This window comes from Dendrobates tinctorius, unplaced genomic scaffold, assembly GCF_039654945.1.
Source record: "Dendrobates tinctorius isolate UK_male_01 unplaced genomic scaffold, ASM3965494v1 ptg000029l, whole genome shotgun sequence".
Taxonomy (NCBI): Eukaryota; Metazoa; Chordata; class Amphibia; order Anura; family Dendrobatidae; genus Dendrobates; species Dendrobates tinctorius.
In genome coordinates this window covers 37,790,991-37,815,696 of record NW_027361697.1, presented here as the reverse complement: position 1 = coordinate 37,815,696, position 24,706 = coordinate 37,790,991, and the positions used below count along the sequence as shown (strand labels likewise).

Genomic DNA, 24,706 nt, shown 5'->3' with positions numbered 1-24,706 from the left:
GCTCCTCATACTCCAGCCAAGCGGCCCGATCCGGGGGTCACATTAGCGCCACTGGCACATCAGGAGTCTGCGACATCTGTCATTGCCCTAAACTTTTCTGGTGTCTTGTTATTGTGTGCCAGACACCTACATGTGGCCACACTCCCAGCAAGTGGCCAAAAGTGACAAAGTCCTATACGACCCAGCCCTGAGGCTTGTTCTGGAAGTGACCCAGGCTGAGACTTTTTATCATATATCCTTTTTTAAAATTTCGATCATGACCTGAAGTGTGCACATAGATGATTGTATCCAGGACTTGGCAGAGCTGACAATCTCCTGCTGATCTGGACCATGCCAGCTCCAGGCACATAGCTCCCTAATGACCTCTAGTAAATGGATCCATGTGTCATTGCAGACAGTGTGTGCTGACCTGCCAGGGACTGGAAGGAGACTTTTTTTTATTTTTATTATTCCCTATAGTTTATATGCAAGTGAACAGTTTAATAGGAATTTACCTCCCAAAAAAATCTAGCTTGACCCTTGTGCAGCTCGGATGTAGAATGTATAGGGTGTCATAGCGTCTTAGTGTGTGCACCAGTAGAAGGACCGCTGAGGTCAAGTGTGCCGCCAGAGCTAGGGGTCACCCAGTGTGAGGTGTACCGGGTGATGGCACTGCCAGGGCGACACCGGCGATGTACAGCTACAATTTCCAGTACTTGGGGTCTCACTTTGCCAGGTCTCATTTTATGCATGTCACAAAGTGATGGTTAAACTTCCCCCTTGTGCCTAAATACCCGGCTTTAGTCAAGAATGGGTATGTTGCAATCTTTTTTTTGTTATTGCTGTTGTGTTTTTTTTTTTTTTTTTTTTACTATTCTTTTTTTTCCTCTTTCAACAAGAATTCTGTTTTTGTCAGATGTAAAAAAAAAATTGTATAGGATGAACACCACCATTTTTTTGGAGGATCTCCTACATAAACTGCGATGTTTCCCCTACAGGCTCCCATGTTATTGACACCTATCTTATGGTGGCATTGATCAGAGTTATTGTAGTGCCTGGGCCTGTTGATGACCCTTTTTATATCTGCCATTATGGTGGTGCAGGTATATACTGTATCTCTTCACTAATTCTCTCATTCGCACCTCCTTCGCTTCCATGGCTAGGCCTAGCTCAGGTACTGTCATTCTCTTCCCTGGCCCAGCAATATCCCTGCTATTTCTTACTTTTCTTACTCTGCTATTCTCAGAATAGAAGAGAACATACATATATTTTATATATTTTTAATATAGTATTACTCTGTAAGCGATGGTTATATAGCATGACTGTGTGATGTTGGCCATAGCCTGAGGATGTTGTTGTTGTTACTACCTGAACGATATTTGTAAATATTACTTCCTCCGATACATAGAATCGGCTGCTCACTGCTACATAGTAACAAATTAGTATCACTATTAAAATCTACACCTAACTAATCAACGTGATGGGCGTTAGCTGAAGTTTAGAAGAAATATAGTAACTTTTTTTTTTTTTTTATTACCAGCTGCTTTTTGCAGGCGGATTGCAACAGGCAAAGCCTATGCTGCGGCCTACGATGCTACGACATACACTGACTGCTCCTTCATTTTTCACCCTTGTGACTGCTGGTTGTGGACTATGTTGTCACTGGCAGCCAAGTTAATTCCCTCACTTGCTCCTGTGTTTTTTGTTAGGTCTGAGCCGAGGTTGAAATGACACTAACGTGAGCCGCTCCGGTATCGCCGTGTGCACGAGCCATTAGGCTACACGGAATGCAGATTTTGCTGGGAAATGTATTTTCTTATGGCAATGTGCTGGCTGACATTGGAAACGGATACATGGGTTAATCAGTATTTTTATCTCTAGGTATTTAGGGGCTGACTGATGTTTATACCTGTAGTGTATTCTATACTGCACAGTACGGGGTCACTTTCTAGACAGTAGTCATATTTGTCATTTATATTGCAAAGCAGCTGGCAATTATTGTGATCCTTTGTCATATAATTTGAGAATAAATGATTTGCTGAGTTTATATTATTTAGAACCATTTCAAGAACCGTAACTGTAAGATGTCGTGATATCTACGTATACTGTACTTGCAGTAGTTATAATGACTATACCATATGTACACTTAGGAGAATGTTATACCTTGCTAAGACCAGATACGGTCTATTAATATGTAGGTTGTGAGATTATAAAATATACACCACTGTGTAAATCCAGATCCGCTCCGGGGTCGACTTTATCATATAGAACATAATGTGTCATGTAAAAAGTGGATATAGTGGGGAAATATCATAATTTAGTCTCTTTAAACTGTATTGATTGTCGACATAAACTTGATACATATTGTAAAATATTCAGGTGGTAAATCTCGGCCCCCTGTTTTCCTTCTATATTACACATTTTTGGGGGATGTCTTTTGGTGTAAATGTTGTGAATGCATGAATCGCAGTGTCTTGTTTTTCTGAGGCTGCAAGCTTCCGGGCCGACCATGATGTGTATAAAATACAATTACCGTAACTGATGTTTGTAGTGAATTGGATCTCAAGTGTGTTTAATGGTATTTTTCAGTATTTGTGCCCCTTTAAAATCTGACAAAACATTACGTGATCTTCCCAATACTATCCCTCTTTTTTTTTATAGTGGGGTGAGCGTGCAGGAGTCTATGGGGCCCCTGTTACTATAATGTATACAGTGTTTAGCACCGCTGTAGGACTCCACTACGTCATACCGCCTCATCTATCACACTTGACGTGACAGCACTGATGGTGATGATTCCTTGTCAGTAAACAGAAGGCTGTGTACTTTTTATAAAAATCTAAGTGCATTATTATCATGATATAAAAGTACCGGTGTGTTGGAGCTGACACCATAGACAGGGCAGCATAGAAATGATACCCGATCCCCTGTAGGACAGGTCATCGGACTCGTACACGTGTTTCTGCTAATGTTTGGGAGGAGAACTGTTGTACTTGCATAGTAGTTTATTAGCGTCATGTTTTTGTATTTGTGCGAACTCCTTTAGTGTTTCCTGGTTTATGGGCTATGGTGAATAGGGGACATAATGGATTTACAGCTGAAGCCGTGTGCCATTGTCATGTGATGCATTGAATTTACCTCTGCACAGTGCTAGTGAGAACCCTTTCTAGTGCCATTGGTGACCCATGGAAAATAGTGAACCCTGGACGAATGGAAGTACAGATCAAATGCTGCAGGAGGGTTAAAAGCATGATACCTGGAGAAATGTGCACCTTTTCTATACGCTTTAATGATGTGCATATTTTAGCTGCCTTCAGATGGCTCTGCTGTTTTGCTGTAACCGTAGCGGTCTTGCATGCCTGTAAGCCTAGATCCCTGTGTATATGTTCCTCTATGATTGTATGGGATGTAAACCTTTGTATTCTGAGATCTGTTCTTCTGCTCGCTACTGGGGGACCCCCCAATGATCAGCCTTTACTCACAGTGGCTGCAGCTACCAGTCTCCTAAGGAAACCATAAAATGAACACGTATGTCTGGTCTTTCATTCTATCTTCGTAGATCTCTTCGCAGTCTCTACTCTTACATAGAGGGGTCCTCAACCCCATTCTATTATTCATGTGATCCAAGGCCAAGTGTACACCAGGCAGCAGTACAGCAAATATTCTGTATTAAAACAAAAAAAATGCATTTTATTTTCAAGAAATTTTACTTAAACGGTCTCCAAGATTTTGTGATGACGGTGGCCCATGTAACACTTTTCCTGCTTCCAGCCATTCTGCTGATATACGGTAATCAGCAAAACTGGTCCCTTAAACACGCCGGAGCAGGGTGTATCATATACAAATGCAATCACTTGCGTCAGATTCATGGTCACACTGCGGTTATGAAGACCCCTTTAAATGTTAATTTTAGGGCTTCATGTATTTACAGTTGTACTATTACATTTCTAGTAAACGTAGGAAGTATATTATTTCTATAAAGATATGCGCTGTCTATCTGAAGTCACATGGTATGATTTTGGCTAATATCAGTCATGTGACTGTTACACCCCCCCCCCACCGTTGCTTGCAGTCCTCTGCTTGAACTGCAAGCACTCAGAGCAAGCATGTTAGTATGGAGGGCTGTGTATGGTGAAGGCTCCAGCCTTGCATCCCTGTACTGTAGTAGATCCTGCAGGCTTCTCTGATAAATCTTCTGCTCACAAAGTTGCTTTATTTGATCTTCCACAAGTACAATGTGAGTGCTTTAATTTGCAGGTAAGTACGTTGTAACCTTTCCACGCTAGAAGTGGCTTATTGTTCTTGGTTTATGTGGCCCATTACTTCTTTTTATAAATATTGACTTTTGGTTTTTCCTTGTACTTATTGAGAAGGTCATGGTGGTGAACCTGACTCCTCGAGGAACCTGCCGAGCTGGGACAAACTCGTACTTTTCTTTATGTGAATTTAACGGATTCTATCGTGGTCCCATAATGTCGGCCAACATTTAAGTTGTAAAATCGGAAGTGTATGGGTTTAATGAAAAGCATAAGGCCCACCCTTCATACCTGGTAACTCCTAGTTGCTTGTGGTTGTAGAACCTTCATGTTAAGGTGGCCATACACCAAAGCAAGGGAGAGGGACAACCCTTGCAATAGTGTGTGCACGCCATCTTCTCATTGGATGATGATTACCTAGTATCCGCCATACGTGATGCGGCTGGTCAACCCCACTATTACATTCTCACATCCACAGCCATCTTAATATATACCTGCATATCTTATGGATTCCTATCCTTTTCTGTTTAGAGACACAGTCTCTTTATCGTGGTTTTTTAAGCTGGTCATATATCTCCCCCTATGTCAAACTCCCATTGGGGTTAAAGGATAAAATCGTGATTTTGTTTCGTTACAGAGAGAAAATCGCCAGCGATCACCAGTTGCCAAACCTCCCCTATATCTCTGCCTCGTTGACACCCCAAGCGTGGGAAGTCAGATATTGGTGTTCACTTTGGTCACCCTTTTAAGTTTCACACATTGAGTGATGTCAGGTTTTAAAATATTTGCTCTCCTGTATGTATGGCATTTTTCCAGCACACAATGTGTGACCTGTTTCACCACGTAACATTACTTCTAGCGCCAGTATATGCTTTTTCATCCCTAATAACAGAATGGCAAACTCCTCATTTCCCCACATATTGCAATCAGATGGGTTTCTTCTCTAACCTTTTACATTGGTTTTTAGCCATGACCCCAGTTGGAGGTGACTCTTATTATAGATTAGATTAGATTAGATTAGATAAACTTTATTGATCCCGGAGGAAATTACAGTATTACAGCAGCAGAACAAAGATCAAGAACATTACAAGAACAATACACACTTTACAAAATAAGTCTATATGGACAGCAGATGCGGATAGACTGGTACTTGTAACTCACCAATTTAGAATATATATAGATATATATAGAATATATATAGAAAATCTATTGGCTGGTTTTCAGGAGACTGCTGCTAAATTCTCAGTGAACACATTAAATATTCATTTGACATGGGAAGTTATAGCGTTCAGATATAATAATACAAATATAGTAAGTACATTAGGAAAGGGTTCAGTTTTCCATTGGAAGCTCCCAGGAGTAGAGCCCACTATACAATTTTTCATGAACCTGTATCTGGGCGGTGAAGTGTTATTACTTTTGTGCTCGGCTGTACAGTGCTTTGGGAATGCCCTATAAATAGTCCTATTCTTGTACTGCAAATAAAGTGTATGCTGGCTGACCCCTATTTTTTTTATAATTTAGTGGTTCATCTATTTGGCAAGGCTTCCCCCTCTGATAACAGTCCTAGCATATACAGAAAATTGTATCGTAGATGCTTGATTGCTGGGGTCCTACTGCAGACACTGTCCATTGTTGTCTGTGGAAGTTACAAAAATATCCATCTTTCTAACTTGTATAACTACTCAATGATTTACTACAATATTGCTTTTCTGCCACATGTGCATGTACCGTATGTCTGCAAACTCCATTTGGATGAGTGTGACACACATAACAGTGTGTGAACATGTCCTAATGGCAGAGAGTTGGGGTATGCAATGTTGTACTATTACAAAGCAAGGGAGCCGCGCTATCTAGGGCTGGTGTTAGCTAAGCATACAGCCAAGACCCTTCTGCAACTACCCGGATTTTAGTCAAAGGGGTTGCCCAGGCTTATATTGAAGATCCAGCAATGTGGCACTCACCATCCATAAAAAAAACCAACAACTTTTGCTCTGTATCTCCACTAGAAATACATGGGTGTGGAGCTGGCAGGATGCTTGAAGACAACAGCTGTTTCGCTCTATAACCAGCGCTTCTTCAGGTCTCATACATGAACCGTAGAAGCGCTTATTACATCATGAAACGGCCGTCTTCATGCATCCCACTAGCTGCAAGGCTATATCTTTTTAACAGCTAGTTATAATACATTTTTTTTATGGATGGTGAGTGCCACTTTCCGAGATCATATGGACTATTCGCAATTCTATTTACGAGTAGAGCACCACCAGATCCACTAGACAGAGGATAAGACCTGCAGTTTAAAAAGTCCTTTATTTTGTGACCGTGCCAAGTTCTAAATATGCCGGCAATCACTGGACCAACGAGCAACATGTTTGTCAGGTGTGATGATATACTAGCATAAAAATCATTATTGACAAACACCGCCCAATGTGAGCAGGTGATGTGCTGCTGATGATCATGGTATTCTGAGCGCACAGAATGACCATATTGGCAGTCGTTTTGTCCAAGTTGAATATCCATTAACCTGTCTAAACGGACCAATAATCAACTTGTTTATAGGGGTCACAACAAGTGATCGGGCATCAGTTTCATAAGGCTTCAACAACTGTTAAATCTGAGCCTAGCTTTTCAAGCCCTCAGATGCTGTGGTGAACACTTATCATGACAACTGTGGATTTACAGAGAAGGGGCAGCCTCTGTCAGCCCATTAATGCCCCCACAGTGTGATGGCAGGGATGCCAGTGGGTTGCCATGGCGGCCTGGGGCATAACAATGGCTAGAGGCAGGAGGTTTCATCTAAAATGATCAAAGGATTCCGGGGCACAGTCCCATTGTGGGCCTAAAGAAAATACGTTTTTATAAAGTCACAGTATAAAAAAAATAAATAAAACATCCGAAATATAAAGGAAAAACAACCTTTGTTCCCCCTTTATGACTTATAATTAATGTAGTAATTCATGCTAAATGTAATGTATTTATGCCACATGGTGAACATTGAAAATATGTTCTTGATCTTGCACCTCCCAGAAGCAAGGATACAAAAATGTGTCCCAAAATGATACAATGTAATTTACAATTTGACTTGCAAAAATAAAGAACTCTCAAACTGCGTAGAAGAAAACAAAAGTGATCTGGCTCGTGAACAAAATATTTTGAAGTGGGGGAAGGGAGTTTTGCAAAAACTATATTTAAAAAAAAAAAAAAATGTATATATCATGATGAAAATTACAAAATTCTGTGCATAATCTTTAGGCTAGGTCCCCATAATGAGTATTTGTTGCTTTTTTTTTTTTTTTTTTTTTTTTTTTTATATACTACTATTAATAATAATATTTATTGTTATAGCGCCATTTATTCCATGGCGCTTTACATGTAAGGAGGGGTATACATAATAAAAACAAGTACAATAATGTTAAACAATACAAGTCATAACTGGTACAGGAGGAGAGAGGACGCTGCCTGCGAAGGCTCACAATCTACAAGCATATTTTCTTACACTGCATTTTCTTATTGTGCATCACAGATCCAGGTGTGGGGTGTTTTCCCCCCCCCCCACCACCACCACCACCATAAAGCAACCCTCAAACTGACATGGGGGGGGTCACCTGCAACATGTCAATTTCCCTTGCAGTTTGTACCGTATGCATTCTATTTACAGATTTTCTCCATTGACTAGAGTGAAACATGGCAAACAACGCGTTTTGGCAAGTATAGCCTTCATCAGGTGTCTGAGAATATATGCCTTCTAGAGGGTTTGCATATCTTTCCCTGTGTTCCGATGGGTGACGGGATCAAATTATAATTAGCTAAGGTATGTTACTTTTTATTTATTTTTATTTTTTTATCGTGCTTTTTTTAAGCTGCCGTTTTTGATTCCGGTGTTCTATTTTAACTAAAACTTCTTTGTTTTGGATACTTCCTGTTACTTAGCGTTGATAAAACTTTATTAATAAAGCCATGTGCGGATTTTAAGCGGTTTCACTGCGGAGAGGCAATGAGAATGCACATGCAATTTTTATCAGTGGATTTTTCTCATTTCATTGTAGTCAATGGAGAATATCCGGAAATAAAACTTATATGGTATATACTGCTAGGGAAGTCGACATGTTGCAGACTCCTACAGAGTATCTGCAACAAAATGCCTGAAAGCCGCAACAACCAGAGGAGATTGTAATTGTGGAGTGTGGCACGGACACCTGCAGAAAAAAATGCAGCGTTTTGCGTAGCGTGTGAACATGGCCTTAGTGTTTGCACTCTCTGATATTGGGATATTCCCCGATTATTTATTGCCGAAGTAAGAGACCCTTGTGTTTAGGACACTGTGTAAAATCTTTCCTCTTCTAACATTTAGATGGATACTGTATGCGCCATTGTGCGCTGCAGGTTACCACTCTTCCCTGTCTTGTTAGGCTCGTTAACCCTGCATCTCCTGCATCCACAGCTCTCTAATTTATGTGCAGTTTGTCTTGTGGAGGTCTAATGGAAACGTGTGAGGTGCTAATAACCACTGTGTGATTAATGATGATTCCTCTCTGTGTGAGATTTCCCCCTGGTATCATCTGCCAATGTCCTGGGGCACACCGCATTGAAAATCGGAAGCACTCTCCATTCTGTATAACTTTCCCTTTTCTGCAGAATCCATCTGTCTTGCAGTGATTTTCTTCCTCCCTTCTTTCTCAGCTGGTGAATGAGGGATCACGTACAAAATACAGCATTTTCTCCGTTATTTAATGACACACTATTTTCTATTCTGATACTAAAAAACAAAAAACCCTTGACCCTCGCGTGTATAGTCTTGAGTGCAGTAGGTATGCCTAACCACCATCGTTTTCACGTGTCAAATGCCAAATAGTATTTGTGCTGGTAGAGGGGTTGTTTGATAAAACCTTTGTGTTGTCTTGATTATCTTATTGCCTCTGTATAGGGACAAGAAATGGTTTGCTTGTGTTTTTGTTTTTTTTTTTTTGTTTTTTTTAAAGTTCTCAAGTGTTTCATGTTCTTAGACCAGAATTGGGAACTGAGATTCTATAGAAGATACAGAACGTTTGCGAGTCCTCATTCAATAGTATAGCAAATATTTCAGGTGTTGAATGCACCTACACCCAATTGCTTGGTCTGTCTGAAGCTGTGACTTCATTAGTGTTGCATTATTATTGGCAGACATTGTTCACTTTTCTGGGTTAATCGCTGCAGCTATTCCACCATTTCTTTATATGGTCCGGTGTTTCGTTATTGTCTAGGTGGCCACAATGTAGCTCTAGTGTCGGGAGGCAAAGGGTGTACTGTACATCAAACAGAGGGCGGCCTATTTGACTCCTTAAGGGGCTTTAGGATGAGGCATCCCCTTATTGAGTTTCTTATAGTAATGGGCAGTGAGGACCTGTGTAGTGATTGTTTATGCACATCCCCTACAGCAACAAGTCAGTGAAAAATTAAGGGGGTGTCCAGGACTTGGGTTTAAAAAAAATTCACGGTTCTTGGTCCTTTTTTCTCTCCATTCCAGAAATGGCCAGGATTGCCTGCTCAGTCAATCATTTTATAAAGGGTTTGTATATTGATGGACTTATCCTCAGGCCAGGGTCACACTATCGAAGATTCGCTCGCCTGAGAGTAGCTAGTCGATTATGCTAATGACACTCCTATGAAACTCTGATCAAAGTTTGCTCAGAGTGCCGACATAGTGTGATCTGATTCTCCCAGCTGAGGGAATCGTATCACACTGCAAGGAGCAGCTGAAGAACCAAATATCTCCATCTTCTCCATTCTGAAATCGGACTGCACTCAGATGTCATCCGAGAGCAGTTCGATGTTTTCTATGCACCTATGGAGTGCAGTTCGATGTTTTCTATGCACCTACACCCTTGATTGTCTTCCGACTTCAGAACTTTGCTCATCTTTTTTATTTCATTTTTGTTCAGACAGATTCTGTCAGTGTAAAAATTTGGTCATCAGCACTGCTCCATTGAATAAAATTGTTCCAAGTTGTATCCAATTAAAAAAAAAAAAAATCCGATGGCCTTTGTCCAATGTGACCTTGGCCTCATGATAGGTTGTCAATATTGAATCGGTGGGGCACACCCACTGTGGATCAGCTATGTGCAGTTTCAGCAGCAGTTGGATACACACCGTGTGCAGAGTTGGGACAGCATGGCCCTAAACACTCTGTTGTGGTCTCTGCTTGAGATGTGAACCCGAACTTTAAAGGTAAGGGTTCATCCCGGACAGTTTTGACGCGTTTCATGGTCAAACATACCTGGCTGATGCATGCTACTCAGTCCACAGGCAGTATGTATCCGCTGTCAAGATCACTAGATGTCCTGTCCAACCACTTTTCTCTTTGCTAAGAAGCCTCCAAACTTTTATGCATTCCTCCTTTTGTTTCACACGTTAATTCATCCCTGAAATAAGGGTTAGTAGAACATGGCACATTATACAGAAGTAGGAAGGTGACAACAGTAAGTAATTCAATGATTTCCAGAGTTTCTTCAGCTCCAAGACAACTTGCTGTAATTTGATGTGTTGAATGCACGAAGAAGTGGCAAGAGGCATCCCATCTGGGTTAAAGCCAAGTAGCCTAAAGCGGGAGTCACACACAGCAATCTCGCTGGCGAGATCGCTGCTGAGTCACAGCTTTTGCCGGTATCGCTGCAAGAAACCTCTGGACATATTTTTCGTCGCTGGTCTCTCGCTGGCCAGCACGCATCGCTGCGTGTGACAGGCGGGAGACCAGCAATCAGCTGTAAAAATAATAAAAAATATTATTGTTCTCAATTCTCATTCTCTCAAAGGATTACTGGGACCGGAGCGTGGAGAGAGGCTGGATGGCTGCGCGGGACGTCGGAAGGTGAGAATAACAATATTTTTTATTTTAATTCTATTTTTTACAGGGATATGGCATCAGCGCTAACGAACACAGTGATGCCGGGCGATCGGCATCGCTGTGCTGATCGCTGGTGAAGCTGTCTGTTTGACAGCTCACCAGCGATCACATAGCAACTTACCAGCGATCCTGACACATTGATATCGTTGTCGGGATCGCTGGTAAGTCGCTATGTGTGACTCCAGCTTTAGTTGCTGCTGTCAAAAGTGACTACATCTAATAAATGGTTAATAGATTGTGGGGGCCTCCTGCAGGCTGAGTGTCTGCTGTAAAGGTACTGTCACACTTAGCGATGCACCAGCGATCCCGACCAGCAATATGACGCGGTCAGGATCGCTGGTGCATCGCTAAGTTGTCGCTAGTGAGCTGCCACATAGGCAGATCTCACCAGCGACATCGCAGGGGTCGGGGGTCGCTACTTACCTGTCACACCAGGCGATCCTGCGTCCTCCCGCCCGGCTCCACGCTCGTCTCTCCACAGGAAGCGCCAGAGGAAGCTGACGACGAGAAACGGTCCAGGACGTTCTCGCGCGATCAGCGATAACCAGCGGGGGAGCGGGTCATAGGTAATTATCACACACAGCGATATCGCTATAACGTCACAAGTTATAGCGATATTGCTTAGTGTGACAGGCCCTTAAAACTCGACAGTAACATAATCCTGAATATCATTTTTATCTTCAGCTCCGTCTATCGCTTTTATGTAGCAGACTGTAACATGTATGTCATTCATGGAAAGTAGTATGTAAAGCTTTTTTTTATGTGTGAATGTGTAAAGTGGTTGAAAATCTGCTGATGGTAAGTATCTATAAAGCTCTGTGGAAATGAGTCCTGTTAGGAAGAAAAAAAAAAAAATCTTCAACGTAAAATCTAGTTTCATTTCAAAGCCACCACAGAAAAGTGCCGAGTGATTTTATTCTATTCTTCTACACACACATTTAAGAAGGAAAACTATCATTTTCTCTCAAATTGCAGCTGGGCTTTTTACCTCTGGGGGGATGAAAAAAAAAAAAAACTTAATACATGCAGATCTAAATAGAAAAGAAAAACTGGAATTTGTAAAACACACCAGTTAATAGCCACGTTAACAAATACCTGCTGTATCTTATCATGCATTGGTTTGCTATAAACCATGCAACTGTTCTCTCTACTCCGGAGTCTGTGAGCAACGCTGTTACTTGGCGTTAGACCATGGGCAAGATTAAAAATTGGGGTCAAAAATAATACTTCCTTAGCATAGTGACACTAGAAAAAAAATAATAGGCCTCTAATGCTCTAGAACTGTACAAGAAATATCAAATCTGTAAAATATATATATATTTTTTAAAATAATACGCAGTTGGATGAAATGAGATGCATCATGCCAAGAGGAGACGCAGTAGCACAAAATCTTAGCACACCGTAGATCAGATAACTAACACCTACTGGTTATACTGATAATCCTGGTATACAGTACAGACCAAAAGTTTGGACACACCTTCTCATTCAAAGAGTTTTCTTTATTTTCATGACTATGAAAATTGTAGATTCACTCTGAAGGCATCAAAACTATGAATTAACACATGTGGAATTATATAATTAACAAAAAAGTGTGAAGCAACTGAAAATATGTCTTATATTCTAGGTTCTTCAAAGTAGCTACCTTTTGCTATGATTACAGCTTTGATTACTGCTTTGCACACTCTTGGCATTCTCTTGTTGAGCTTCAAGAGGAGTCACCGGAAATGGTCTTCACTTCACAGGTGTGCCCTGTCAGGTTTAATAAGTGGGATTTCTTGCCTTATAAATGGGGTTGGGACCATCAGTTGTGTTGTGCAGAAGTCTGGTGGATACACAGCTGATAGTCCTACTGAATAGACTGTTAGCTGTTTTTTTTCTTGCCATAATACAAATCCTAAGTAAAGAAAAACGAGTGGCCATCATTACTGTTTAAGAAATGAAGGTCAGTCAAGTCCGAAAAATTGGGAAAACTTTGAAAGTGTCCCCAAGTGCAGTGGCAAAAACCATCAAGTACTACAAAGAAACTGGCTCACATGAGGACAGCTCCAGGAAAGGAAGACCAAGAGTCACCTCTGCCGCAGAGGATAAGTTCATTCTAGTCACCAGCCTCAGAAATCGCAGGTTAACAGCAGCTCAGATTAGAGACCAGGTCAATGCCACACAGAGTTCTAGCAGCAGATACATCTCTACAACAACTGTTAAGAGGAGACTTTGTGCAGCAGGCCTTCATGGTAAAATAGCTGCTAGGAAACCACTGCCAAGGACAGGCAAAAGCAGAAGAGACCTGTTTGGGCTAAAGAACACAAGGAATGGACATTAGACCAGTGGAAATCTGTGCTTTGGTCTGATGATTCCAAATTTGAGATCTTTGGTTCCAACCACCGTGTCTTTGTGCGACACAGAAAAGGTGAACGGATGGCCTCTACATGCCTGGTTCCCATCGTGAAGCATGGAGGAGGAGGTGTGATGGTGTGGGGGTGCTTTGCTGGTGACACTGTTGGGGATTTATTCAAAATTAAAGGCATACTGAACCAACATGGCTACCACAGCATCTTGCAGCGGCATGCTATTCCATCCGGTTTGCGTTTAGTTGGACCATCATTTATTTTTCAACAGGACAATGACTCCAAACACACCTCCAGGCTGTGTAAGGGCTATTTGACCAAGAAGGAGAGTGATGGGGTGCTACGCCACATGACCTGGCCTCCACAGTCACCAGACCTGAACCCAATCGAGATGGTTTGGGGTGAGCTGGACCGCAGAGTGAAGGCAAAAGGGCCAACAAGTGCTAAGCATCTCTGGGAACTCCTTCAAGACTGTTGGAAGACCATTTCCGGTGACTACCTCTTGAAGCTCATCAAGAGAATGCCAAGAGTGTGCAAAGCAGTCATCAAAGCGAAAGGTGGCTACTTTGAAGAACCTAGAATATAAGACATATTTTCAGTTGTTTCACACTTTTTTTGTTAATTATATAATTCCACGTGTGTTAATTCATTGTTTTGATGCCTTCAGAGTGAATCTACTATTTTCATAGTCATGAAAATAAAGAAAACTCTTTGAATGAGAAGGTGTGTCCAAACTTTTGGTCTGTACTGTATATATTGTGAGGTAGTGCTGTCATTTAAGTAGGGGATCACTCGCTTGGCAGCCACAAAATCAGATCCGGCACAGGTTTTCATTAAACTCAGAACGGTCCATGCGGTTTATTAAACATCATAAACCATGACCAGCAAGATATAAAGGGCATAGCGTCCATGACAGAGCTTCACTCTGTAAGCAGTGTCCAATATGCAGGCTTTTCAGCCTCACAGTTATCTCACCCCGTCAGGGTTCTCTCATGGCTGCTTCTCCATACTGCAGACATTTGTTCCCTCCAGGGAACTCTCAGGCACTTGCAGCCATTAATCACAGCGTCCACACGTGCGGTCAGGCAGGAAGCCCCATCTCAGCAGGACCTTCCACACTGGACCAACCAGGTCCCAGCATTCACCCCCATGTGACCTACCCTGGCCACATTATATGGTCCATAGCCACGCCAACCTGGTCACATGACTCTGACCTCATCACAGGTCCTTCAAGCTTTTACACACTCTTTACAATAGTGCTTTAAACACACCCCCTGGGTGGGTTTGTAGGTAACCAGGACCGCCCATCTCTCTAGTTACCTGGAGACTTCTCCCTTACACATTGAAACACCTCAGCAATATCACTGCTGATCAACACAAGTCTCCATCCCAAAGCCACCCACTTTGGGATACATAACGGCCATTCAGTATTCTGCCATTCATCCTTTCTCCTGGGACATCCACACAGCGCCCCCTAGCGGACTCGGTGGTTACTACACCACAATATGTACACCTTGGTTGATCCATACAATAATCATTGATGCGGTGTTCTGACTAAGTGATGCCTAGGGTTGATGAAATAAAGTAATAAATATGGTATAAAAATAAGTTTTACCTAAATCCTAAGCATGAATAATATCCACCATGGAAATAGTACTATGTCCCTTCCTTTTTACTGAAAACCGTCGCTTCAGTTTTCATAGAAATGGCCACATCTGTCAAACAGTGGAGTCCAAAAATTAGCATTTTATTCACTAAAGAAACTGTTTTTCTAATCGGGGAATAAAAACCTCTTTATGTTTAAAACTGTTTTTACAACCGGGTAATGACATTTTCATGTAATATTCACTGCTTTAGGCCACAGTCACACGTTCAGTATTTTACCTCAGTATTGGTAATTCAAAATCAGGTGAGGAAAAGTATAATAGAAACACGTTCCCACTTCTGGATTTATCACCCACTCCTGGTTTTGGCTGACAAATACGGAGGTAAAAAAACTCACCAAATACTGAACCTGTGAACGTGGCCTCATATTTGGTGAGTTTTTTACCTCAGTATTTGTCAGCCAAAACCAGGAGTGGGTGATAAATCCAGAAGTGGTGACGTGTCTCTATTATACTTTTTCCTCTGATTGATTGTTCCACTCCTGGTTTTGACTTACAAACACTGAGGTAAAAAACTCACCAAATACTGAGCATGTCAACGTGGCATTGAAGGACTAGTCCACTGCTGGACAACCTCTTAATGGCCCCAGGTGGCGCTTAAATTTAAAAAAATTTATTATTTTTTACCCAGATCGGCGCTGATCCTCTATCCTCAGCCCGAGTCCTCTGCCAGTCTTCTGACATATCCAATGTCACTTGATTTTTGCTGCTAATTAGCGGCCACTAATCACCTACAGCCTTAAAAATTACATCCGAGTGGCAGAAACACTGTACTTGTGGCTCGGAGTGAAGGAGTGCTGCCGCTATGAGGCTATGTGAACACGCTGCAGATTCACCTGCGTTTTTTCCGCGCAGAACAGCAGGTAAAACCACAGGTAAAGTGGTCTGCAGTTTTGCCCTGCGGTTTCACCCCTCTACTATGTTAAAGGTGTGAAACCGCCCAAACAATTGACTTGCTGCGGTTTGTAAACCACGGAAAAAAACGCACCGTCAGCACAGTGTTTTTGAACACCCATAGGCTTTCATTGTACTGTACTTGGCCTGCGGAACGGCTGCGTTTCCGCAGGGCCAAAACCGCTGCGGAAACGCAGCAGAATCCGCATCGTGTGCACATAGCCTGAGAGGTAAAGGAAGTGTAACCTTTTTATTAGTTTCTTTTTTTTTATATACATTTACGCAGCGCACAGAGGCTATTGATAAGGGGATATCCAATAGTGGGCAACTTTAGCTGGTAGTTATTCATCTTGTATGTAGCAAATAAAAATTCATTTTCCCCCATCTCCCTCCCCATAGTCTAAAAATCATTGCATGCATTTTTTTTTTTTTTTTTGTCTCTCTCTTTTTCGCTCTTTCTCTTTTTCGCTCTTTCTCTTTTTCGCTCTTTCTCTTTTTCGCTCTGCATTGGATAATTGGAAAAATCTATAAAAATATGGTGTCACTTCTGTTTCCCGTTGATATTTTATTCTATAGGGGGAAAAATGAATGGCTTGATAAATGGAAATCTGCTTGAAATATTGCTCCTCTCTCGCTCGGGGTGACCGAGGCTTCCGTAATCAAGCGACGCAGTGCATCTTCCAAGAGTTTCCCATCTTATTGTGAAGTGGTTGGTGTTGTGTATTCCCCTTTTGTTATAATTGTCATATTCAGTAACCGTAAGGCTGAAGGGCTACATGGTGACACGGTACTGACATCGCATCTAATAGCTTCCTTTGCTGTCGCATTGTCAGATCGCCCAGATAATTTTTGGTTGCACGACTAGTCTGAGAACTGCTGAAGTGTGACACCGTACTAGGGAACTAAAACTAGAGCTGACGAAACCATACTGAGCCAAGGATTCTTTTCTCTAGTGCTGGTTATAATATGGAAGAAAATGTCTGGTCACTGAGGGCAGCTTCTACACTTTATACTATGATATATATGTATTATATTTTGGCGCCAATCATGATTATTTACGTATACTCTAATATATGCAAAGATGATGTCCACTACTAGCAGGGTTGTGGAGTCGGAGCTCATTTTGGTGGAGTTGGAGTCGGCGTCATGGAAATTGAGGAGTTGGAGTCGGAGGTTTGGCTTAGACTCCTCAGCCCTGGTATGAGGGAGTTGGAGTCTGTGTCAGGGAATTGAGTAGTTGGAGGTTTGACTTACTGACTCCACAGCCCTGACTACTAGGACAACCCCTTCTTGAACTAAATGTTTGGCCCTGATAAAGTTAAAAAAAAAAAAAAAAAAAAGCCTATTCTCACCTCCCGTGCTGGCCCATTCTGGCGGTGTCGGCACTTGCGGTCCAGGGGCTCTCGTGCGGTGGAATGACATGTGGTGCCCGGAGCGCTGAATGGACGCCGGGAACCACGTGTCATTCCACCGCACGAGAGCCACGGGACCGTGAGTGCTGACACTGCTGGAATGGGGCGGGCGCAGGAGAGGAATACAGGCTTTATTATTCTATCGGGGCCAAACATTAAGTTCAAGAAGGAGTTGTCCTAGTAGTGGACAACCCCTTTAAAGCCTCTTTACACGATGTTATCACTTCATAATGTCATGAATTACCTTTTAAACAAAATCCATGTTGCAGACATAACAGAGCAGTAAAGTAAATGGTTAATATTCTGTAGCACAGGTTTTTTTTTTCCTCCCCTATTCGTCGGTCAGGTAGCCTTTTAATACCGCGGTGTTTTAGAGAAGTGTTTTAGACTCCTTATCACACAAGAAATAATTTTCTGCTTGCACCTAATATAGGAATCTGCCTCTTCAATCTGACACTGATAGACAGAGAAAATGACTCCATGGAGCAGCGTTCATGTCATCCTGGGATCAGCTGCCTCCTGAATAACGCTTTGTTTTCTAGTGCATGTAGTAACCGACTAAAGTCGGCCATGTGGAGTTCACATTCATAAAGGAAGATTCTTCAGATGATCGCATGACAGCAATAAACACACTAAATTGTAAAACAACTTTTTTTTTTTTTTATAACTGATTAGTCAGTTGATATGATTTCCTGGTTGAAGAATGGGGAAAAAAAATCCAAAATTATACTATCTATGACCATGAGCGACTTCTATACTATGGCGTATTGTACTACTTCTCTTTTCCTGATCCTGTGTTGCAGATTGACTACTTATCCCAGAGATGCATTCTGAGTTCTGCTGCTTGTCATATGACAATTATTCTTTACCTATATCCTTTTTCTGTACGGTGTCTTCTGGTGTACAGGCAACACTTGTTGGCAATGAATTTTGAGAAAGATTTCAGCTATGAAGCAGAATACAGCACTAAATTACAGTATATTACAGGATGTAACTCTGCACCAGTTTCCCAAAAGTAACACTACTACAGCTATTCAGGTAACAGACATGTGCAATCTACCAGCGCTGGTCAAATAAATTGGTGCATTCACCATGTGTAAGAAGAGTACAACGATGATGCCCCGGGAGCCTGGCCGGGGACTGCAGGGGATGTCCCAGGTATCTGTCCGGGGACTGCAGGGGATGTCCCAGGTATCTGTCCGGGGACTGCAGGGGATGTCCCAGGTATCTGTCCGGGGACTGCAGGGGATGTCCCAGGTATCTGTCCGGGGACTGCAGGGGATGTCCCAGGTATCTGTCCGGGGACTGCAGGGGATGTCCCAGGTATCTGTCCGGGGACTGCAGGGGATGTCCCAGGTATCTGTCCGGGGACTGCAGGGGATGTCCCAGGTATCTGTCCGGGGACTGCAGGGGATGTCCCAGGTATCTGTCCGGGGACTGCAGGGGATGTCCCAGGTATCTGTCCGGGGACTGCAGGGGATGTCCCAGGTATCTGTCCGGGGACTGCAGGGGATGTCCCAGGTATCTGTCCGGGGACTGCAGGGGATGTCCCAGGTATCTGTCCGGGGACTGCAGGGGATGTCCCAGGGAGCTTGGCCGGGGACTGCAGGGGATGTCCCAGGGAGCTTGGCCGGGGACTGCAGGGGATGGCCCCGGGAGCTTGGCCGGGGACTGCAAGTGATGGCCCCGGGAGCTTGGCCGGGGACTGCAAGTGATGGCCCCGGGAGCTTGGCCGGGGACTGCAAGTGATGGCCCCGGGAGCTTGGCCGGGGACTGCAAGTGATGGCCCCGGGAGCTTGGCCGGGGACTGCAAGTGATGGCCCCGGGAGCTTGGCCGGGGACTGCAAGTGATGGCCCCGGGAGCTTGGCCGGGGCCTCCTAGACAATGTGATCACTACTAGGATGTCACAGGAGCTAGGAGAAAACCATGTCTTTCATCACAATACGAAGTCAAAACAGTGGCACTTTAAAAGATGTTATTGTGTTAGAAAATAAGGCTAAGTGCACACGTTGCAGAAATTTTCTGCTCAAAAACCTGAATCCCTTCCCAGAAACCGCACCTATTTTTCTGCTTGCGTTTTTTGCGCAGTTTTGATGCGTTTTTGATGCGTTTTTTTTCCGCAGCGGTTTAAAACCGCATGGAAGAGGCCTAAGACGGGGAAAATCCGCAAAATTAATGAGCATGCTGCGTTTTTTTGCGGTAAAAAATGCATTAATGTGCACAAAAAGTGCAAAATGCATAGAAATGACTGCAGCTTATTTTTAGCGGTTTTATAGCGAAAACCGCGGTAAAAACCGCTAAAAAAACGCTGTGTGTGAACACAGCCTGAAAGGGGAGCCCACCAATCCATAGAATAGTGGATAACTTACTGATCGATGGAGGACCGATTGCTGCGATCTCAAGAATGGGGACTTTGCAGCCAAGGCACCAGGTTTTCCAAAGCCCTGTGTTGTATTCTCGACCTCAGCTCCTTTCATTGTCTGAGTTCTGAAAATTGCCTAAATGATTGCTATGATTTAAGGCCCCGTCACACTAAGCGATATTGCTATATATGACACTTACCTCCGACCGTCTCCCCCGCTGTCTATCGCTGATTGCGCGAGAACGTCCTGGGCCATTTCTCGTCGGCGCCAGCGTGGACGCAGGAGGACGTCTTCATCGCCGCGTCTGACAGGTAACGACCGCTGCTGCATCGCTGGTAAGATCTGCCTGTTTGGCAGCTCACTAGCGACCATTTAGCGATGCACCAGCGATCCTGACCGGGTCGGGATCGCTGGTGCATCGCTAAATGTAAAGGGACCTTATACAGTTAGCGAATACCATAGACATCAGTCCTTGTACTAAAGCTTCTGCATATTGTTCGTGATGGAGGGCTGTAATGTACATTCTGAGCTACATACCGATGGATTAATCCAAGAGTTTACTTCCTTTTGGATAGTTCTGTATAACCCCTCTGTACCTCACATCTGCACAGTGTTGTTATTGGCCTATTGTGTGCTTTCCCGCTATTGCATTCCTTTTACATTAGCAATCGATAGTAATAGAAAGTAGGAGGGGGGGAAATGCTGTATATTCTAGCGAGCAAGAGCTGTTTACTAGCTCTGTCGGGGAGCTTACAACGTTAACTGCTTATATAGGAGACTCCATCATCTTTGTAATGTCAGCTCGTCTATGGCAAAGGTGCAGGACAGTTCACAAGGGCTACGGTCGCTGACTTCTGTACTTTCTTCTGCTGTCCACAGTGATCTTTGCATTTTTAGCAATCTTTAAGGGCCTCATACTAATGGAATAACATTTTATATGTGAAGTGTATAATTGTGCGCCTGAATGGGTTGTTTCATCTGGTTCATATTGCGTTTGCGTTTAAAGCATCCGTTATATAGCGGCATTAACGCTATGTAACAGATGCGTTAACACACCCATAGACTGCTATAGACGAGCGCATCGCTAACGCATGTCATTATCGGCATGCGCTAGCGATGTGCCGTCATTCTGTGATGGACCCTCGGACGCGGTCTGCAGCGTTCGAGGGTCCGTCACTGCTAGCGCAGATGCTGGCACAATCGCATAACACAATCATAAAACAGTAGCGTTAGCGCAGTCCATTTAACGCATGCGTTGAACGGACTGCTCTGATGCAATATGAAATGGGTAAAATTGCAAAGTGCATGTAAAAACAAAAAAAAACATTGCAATTTTGCCTCATATTAAAAATTATCCTTGCTCTCAAGAAAAGATGGATTTTTATTTAATGTGTACTGCTCAGTACCTAGGTTACCGGCCACGTCAGCATTCTGTGGGGTGACTGGTTTTCTAGGCAAGAAAAGAGTATTGTGAGAGTATTCAGCTTTGACCAGCAATGTGATCATGCCACTGGTCAGAACTGTGAATCTTCAGGAGTATACCACCCCCTGGCAGGCAGAGAGGCAGGAGAGCTGTGTGCTCCTGAAGATGATACAACCCCTATTAATGAAGGCTATACATAACACCATTGATGGTGGTTTCGGAGTCTGTGTATGACTGACCATTCTTTTTCCTGACTCCTATGTTTTTTTTTTTCTCTTGGGAGAAGGATTCTACATTTAAATTCAATCTTGGCTATCCTTTCCTCCCTTGTCGTTCTCTGTAGATCTGTAGAGACTTTTGACATCCACATATATATTATATGGTCATCTGATCTCTCTGAAATGAGCTGCTTTGGCTGACTTTTTTTTTTTTTTTTTTTTTTCCCTTAATGCCTTAAAGGGATTTTCTACTTTCACAAAAGTATTGCCCAAATGATTGCATAGTTTGTAAAACAATAAACCCAGCGTACTCTCCCTACCGGAGTGCAGCGCTGGCGCTCTGCTGCTGCTCTGTGTTTTGGCTTCAGTAGTGACACTACAGGTCACATAACAACTTCAGCCACTTTTGTGAAAATGGAAAATCCCTTTAATGCATTAGTGAATACAAAAGTTGCGTAAAGCTCTGCTCTCACTCCCTGCGCAGAGGTGTATATGTAGCAGTACTGACATCGCCTCTGATGTACGGTATAGGCATACAGTGACACATGTTCACAGACAGCTGTATAGGAAAGTGCAGCTGACTATGCTTTTATGTACAGTTTAAAGGGGGTGTCCAGCCTCTGGAGAAAAAAAGGCAAAAAAATTCCCCTTGCATTCCCAATTTCCCCACCATGTTTGTTCCAGCGCTGCCTAGGTTCCCCACTGGTCTCTGTACCTCTTGTTTGGGCCGGATGGACATTGTCTATAGCAGTCACATCATGGGTTTTATCTATACAGTACCTACCCCACAGGGCCGGACTGGGACTAAAATTCAGCCCTGGCATCTGAAGTTACACAGGCCCACTAGTCACATGGTGACTATATAATATCTTTGTACACTTGTAGTTTACAAGAAGAGAGAGGAGATTAACACGACTATATAACATGTAGTCACAGCTGTGCCCAGTATTTCAGCTCAGGCCTATTTATTGCTTTTAGGTACAGTACTCCTCCCAAATCTCTATCCCCTTTTGTATGCATGATTACAGAATTCCTGGCAGAACTGCTCTCTATTGGGCAACCAGACCCCCTGGTCATAGCCGCCCCTATCATACCTCCCAACTTTTGAAGAAGGGAGAGATGGACAAAGACTGCGGCGCTCGCAGCGCGCCGCTGCAAATTTTGGCCACACCCATTTCACAACTAGTCACACCCATGTCCACACCTAATCGCACCCATTTAGCACTGCTGATCACACTGACTGGTACTGAGGAAGAGAGAAAACAGAGAGAGAGAGAGAGAAAAAAGAAAACAGAGAGAGCGAGAAAGAAAGGGGAAAGAAAGAACAGAGAGAGACAGAGAGAAATAAAGAAGTAAAGAAAAGAAAGAAAGTACAGAGAAAGAGAGGAAAGAGAAAGAAAGAGGGGAAGAAAGAACAGAGAGAAAGAAAATGAGGGAAAGACAGAACAGAGAATGAAAGAAAAAGAGAGAAAGAAATAAAGAAAGATTCTACAAAGATACTATAGCAGCCCGGCTCCCATTGTAGTGCCCACCTGAGCCTCCCGGTGCAGGACCTATCATGATCCGCTCACATGGCTGGCATCCCCGATTCCAAGGTGACCCTGCTGTCTGCACTGTCGGAGGAGGAGGACATGGTGATGGATCTGAAGCATTCCTGGTTCCGTCACAATCTCCTCAAGAAATTATCTCATTTCCGGTCAGCTTTCAGCACATCACTTCAGGTGGAACGTCATGTGTGTGTGTTTTAAAATGCTCCTCGGGGCTCCGCCGTGTACTCCTGTGTCCGTGGGACAAGCCCGCTTTGTATGCTTTGTAAACACTTGGCTCCTCTCCGTACATCCCGTACACATATGGCTCCTCTCCGTCCACCTCGTACACGCGCGGCTCCTCTCCGTCCACCTCGTACACGCGCGGCTCCTCTCCGTCCACCTCGTACACGCGCGGCTCCTCTCCGTCCACCTCGTACACGCGCGGCTCCTCTCCGTCCACCTCGTACACGCGCGGCTCCTCTCCGTCCACCTCGTACACGCGCGGCTCCTCTCCGTCCACCTCGTACACGCGCGGCTCCTCTCCGTCCACCTCGTACACGCGCGGCTCCTCTCCGTCCACCTCGTACACGCGCGGCTCCTCTCCGTCCACCTCGTACACGCGCGGCTCCTCTCCGTCCACCTCGTACACGCGCGGCTCCTCTCCGTCCACCTCGTACACGCGCGGCTCCTCTCCGTCCACCTCGTACACGCGCGGCTCCTCTCCGTCCACCTCGTACACGCGCGGCTCCTCTCCGTCCACCTCGTACACGCGCGGCTCCTCTCCGTCCACCTCGTACACGCGCGGCTCCTCTCCGTCCACCTCGTACACGCGCGGCTCCTCTCCGTCCACCTCGTACACGCGCGGCTCCTCTCCGTCCACCTCGTACACGCGCGGCTCCTCTCCGTCCACCTCGTACACGCGCGGCTCCTCTCCGTCCACCTCGTACACGCGCGGCTCCTCTCCGTCCACCTCGTACACGCGCGGCTCCTCTCCGTCCACCTCGTACACGCGCGGCTCCTCTCCGTCCACCTCGTACACGCGCGGCTCCTCTCCGTCCACCTCGTACACGCGCGGCTCCTCTCCGTCCACCTCGTACACGCGCGGCTCCTCTCCGTCCACCTCGTACACGCGCGGCTCCTCTCCGTCCACCTCGTACACGCGCGGCTCCTCTCCGTCCACCTCGTACACGCGCGGCTCCTCTCCGTCCACCTCGTACACGCGCGGCTCCTCTCCGTCCACCTCGTACACGCGCGGCTCCTCTCCGTCCACCTCGTACACGCGCGGCTCCTCTCCGTCCACCTCGTACACGCGCGGCTCCTCTCCGTCCACCTCGTACACGCGCGGCTCCTCTCCGTCCACCTCGTACACGCGCGGCTCCTCTCCGTCCACCTCGTACACGCGCGGCTCCTCTCCGTCCACCTCGTACACGCGCGGCTCCTCTCCGTCCACCTCGTACACGCGCGGCTCCTCTCCGTCCACCTCGTACACGCGCGGCTCCTCTCCGTCCACCTCGTACACGCGCGGCTCCTCTCCGTCCACCTCGTACACGCGCGGCTCCTCTCCGTCCACCTCGTACACGCGCGGCTCCTCTCCGTCCACCTCGTACACGCGCGGCTCCTCTCCGTCCACCTCGTACACGCGCGGCTCCTCTCCGTCCACCTCGTACACGCGCGGCTCCTCTCCGTCCACCTCGTACACGCGCGGCTCCTCTCCGTCCACCTCGTACACGCGCGGCTCCTCT

The 24,706-nt window shown here is 44.7% G+C and overlaps 1 protein-coding gene across 7 annotated transcripts in view; it reads left to right on the top strand.

The window, feature by feature from the left end:
• Positions 1-24,706, top strand: part of PBX1 (PBX homeobox 1) — a 201,572-nt gene that overhangs the window by 23,384 nt on the left and 153,482 nt on the right. The gene's annotated exons all lie outside the window — the stretch shown is intronic.